The following is a 4,066-nucleotide window of genomic DNA, read 5'->3' on the forward strand; positions in this document are numbered from 1 at the left end:
CCTTATCATATTGACCCATACATAAAAAAATAAATAGATATTCATAACGCACATATCTTAATCAACAATTGTAAGCTTCACGTAAATGTTGGAAGGATTTTCTGAAGATCTCATTTCGAAAAAATATATAAAACAAAGAAATAGTCCATAGCTTTCTAAATATTAATATCAGGCACTCTCATCTATTTCTAAACCTCAGAAATTTTTCAAAATATTTGTCGTAACATAAAGAAAATTAAAGAAACCTCAGTAGCTGAAAACTTTGAATAGGCATTAATAAAAAAAACATTCGATCGGTTTTATAGTATTTGGTAAGGCGTCAAGAACATGGAACATTTCAAAATATTATATTTTGAGTATTATTGAAGCTCCGATGCTATATACTAACGACATACATACATGCATAATAAATACTAACGAAATATAGTTAATAAGACATAACTTACTTATTTCCATTAAGAAACCAAAAATCGCAGCAACATTACATTAAATTGCCTACGCGTATTTCCTTACTATACCATACAGTTAGGTGAGGTTCAAGAGAATTCAATGCTTGAGATGATATACAACTTCTTATAATAACTCAATCAAACAGTAGTTCAGTAGCAAGAGATTAGTTTAAATATGGTCAGCAATATCTCGCTTTTAGTAGCTAATGCCAAGCTCTTGTGTTGAACAGCAATAAATATATTTACTACAGTCTTTATCTCCTTTGGTCTCATCTGGAATTAAAAAAAAATCATGCAATATATACTTTAATCTGCCTACTAAAAACTCTCAATTCGACTAGATCGACGTCTATAAAATTAGACAGTTTTTTATTTTAATATTACTATGCAAAATCACTACACTGCACTTCCTAAAACCACACAGTTATGATACTGTAAGGTAGTTAGATCATTGAGAAATCCTAAATTCACTCTATCCTAAATTTTATTGGTATAATTACCAATAGTTTTATCTGCACAGCTGAGAACTAGCAACAACACACTTCAATAAAGTTTATATTATGTTATTAAATATAGTATACTAGTCAATACTTCATATATTATACTTTTTTATATGTAAAAAGTAGTAATTAAAATATTAATCTAATTTTTGTTCTTTGTAGTTTATCACATAGTTTTCGTATCTGATAACACAATCTTTTCCATATATCGTTAAATTTACTTGTATTAGTAAGAGTTTTTGTTACTAACAATACAATAACAACGTTGACAAAATTTAAACTGATCTTACCAACGAATGTAGGGGATGTAGCTCAGTGGTAGAGCGCTCGCTTTGCATGTGAGAGGCCCCGGGTTCAATCCCCGGCATCTCCAATTTTTTTTTTTAAAAAATTTAAAAATCTCTTTTATACGAGTACATTAATTAAACAAAAAAAATGCGGAATTATAATCAAATTTTGGATTTAACTTCGACAGCAAAAAATTTATATTATTCATTATCATCATTTTAAGCCAAGACACGTTTAAATAAATTAAAAACAATAATAAACAATTTTAGGGCAGATTTAAATAAGTTAAAAACTAGTATGAATTAATCTAAGTGAAGTACAATAATTACACTAGTTTATCCATTTTCTAGATTCTACTTTAATAGTGGATTTAGCGTCATATCACTGTCAAATAATTTTCAGAAAAAGATTTTGTTATTTCATTAAACAAAATCTATAAAAAAAAATTAATTAAATTATATACACAAATTTCTAAAAAATTAAAACAAAAACTAAATTATCTGGTTTCTTTAAATATACTGCTACTTGAGAACATCAGACTAAATAATTAAATAACAAAAACATCAAAGAAAAATAATATACATAAAATTAAATAATGAAATACAAATACAATCCACATATTAATAATTTTTCATATTTATTATTAATTATTTTCAAATGAAGTTTGACGAAAACAACCAATCGCTACAATTTACCTCGATTTTACAAAAAACTAAAATTTATATTGCTTCATTTTGTACGGTTATATCTAACGTTCATTCACAATGAATTTTGTTAAGAAACAATTACATTCAATCTCGATCTGTTTGTTGCTGAATAATCTAGTACTCATCACAAGACTCGTTAATTATCGAAATTCGACTATATCAAATATTTTATTTAAATCATTTAATATAGCTTATATTAACCAATTTGCACGAAATGAATTAAAAAAAATTTTATTAAAAATATTTTTTTTTTATATTTTTATAATACTTCCCAAACATACATAGTAACCCGTAGTATAGTAATTTTTGTACAATGAAGAACCGCTTAGAATACCTTTTTCCGAAGAATTTGAATTAGGTTTTTATTATACATTTGATAATATTTACCAATCTATATACCAGAAATCAAGATCATTAATAAAATAATAAATGCAGTTCTTGAAACTATAAATAAAAATAATCACAAAACATATACCTAATGTACCAATAAATTTAACGATTAGTTCCTCTTTCTTTAAAAATTCCCAAAAATTTCAGAATTGTTTCTGTTTTTCCCTGCAATAGTTCCTCATATTTATTGATATTTTAAATTGATGTTCTGCACAATCTACTTGACATTCCCATTTTCAACAAAATAAATTCTATACATATTCGTCAACGATAAACCAGGTACCACAATCTTTTTTGTTTGCGTATTAATGTGTAGATTCCCAAAACGTGAAATCGATAAACTGATCCATCCTGGTAACAGGCAAACAGAGAACGCAAAGCGAATCTTACTTTTGTATTGTGTCGTACACAAGATCTACATAGACGATCATTGTGCGGGTAATAAAAAAAATTTAAATCAACAACTGAGTAAGTATATACATTCATTCATATTAATTTGTGTATTTATATACTGACACAGAAATAACAACACATAACTAATGAATTCTCAGGGTTGAGGTTGCTTTGCATTCATTTTGCTTGAGATATTTACACTCATATGTCTCACATATTCAGCTGCGTGCTTAAAATTAATAAAAAAAAATTTAAACAATAAACATCCGGAATGTGTAGTTCAACGGTACTACAGTTGATAAATAAGCATGTACTGTACCAGAGATAAGCATTTTTTATAACAATAACATAATTTTTACTATGGAAAATTCTTGTTGTACGCGATGTTTTGACCAAACACGGCACCACTGTCATCGCTCAGGCACCATATTCGCCAGATCTGGTACCGTGCGATGTTTTCCTGTTCCCGAAACTCAAATTGCCCCTTCGTGGTAAGCGTTTTGAGTCCCTTGAATCGGTAAAAGATAATTCGCCGAAGGAACTAAAAGCCATACCTGGAAGATTGAGTTAAGCGTTGGCTTAACTGGTGTTATTTACCAACTACCAACTAATATTTGTATATTTATACAAATATATATTTGTACCAACTAAAATGAAAAATAATAATGATTTAAAAAAGTTAATAAAAATTATGTGTAATATTCTACTTTATATATTTTATTTTGATTTATATATTTTTTTGATTGTTTTGATTTTATATATACTAAGTTTTTGGCATTGCTACAGGTCTCTCAGATCTTTGTCTGTAGTGCACATTGCAGCCTTAATAATCCACCACTTTTTTCTTTTTCAATTTAAACAAATTCTACACAAACAAATTTCTAATTTACTTTTGAATGATTCATGGGGGTACTCAAGCGGGAAGTGTACGTCGCTATTTATACATATTTATGAATCCATAGTAGACTGTAAATTGAATCTGAAATATTTTGTATTTCTCTTTCGAATTAAATTGTATGAAAATTGAACGATACTTCTGCCTTTTCATTGTCGCCTGATAATTTGCTTAAATGATTGAACGATTTTTGCACGGTTCGCCTACAAAATGGTCGGTCGTCTTTTAAGAGTTAATCGGTAAAATCTTTCGTTTAGTTGAAAACCAACAGAAATAATAAACAATTAAGCAAGTTCCGAAATGAATCAATTTATTGTATTCAAAGTGAATAAATTCTCTTATTGTGTAGGGATTGCAAAAAATCTCTAATGAATGAAAATGTTGAAGATACTTACTTGGTTGTCATTTCAAATAATGCCGAAATATCTACATCTATGTCTGTCT

The 4,066-nt window shown here is 27.8% G+C and overlaps 1 non-coding gene across 1 annotated transcript; it reads left to right on the top strand.

Annotated features, from left to right (window-relative positions):
• The first annotated feature begins 1,250 nt into the window (after positions 1-1,250).
• Positions 1,251-1,322, top strand: Trnaa-ugc. Its single transcript has one exon. It is a non-coding gene; the product is annotated as a tRNA-Ala (tRNA).
• The last annotated feature ends 2,744 nt before the right edge of the window (positions 1,323-4,066 follow it).

Source organism: Teleopsis dalmanni, chromosome 2 (assembly GCF_002237135.1).
Source record: "Teleopsis dalmanni isolate 2A chromosome 2, ASM223713v2, whole genome shotgun sequence".
Classification (NCBI taxonomy): Eukaryota; Metazoa; Arthropoda; class Insecta; order Diptera; family Diopsidae; genus Teleopsis; species Teleopsis dalmanni.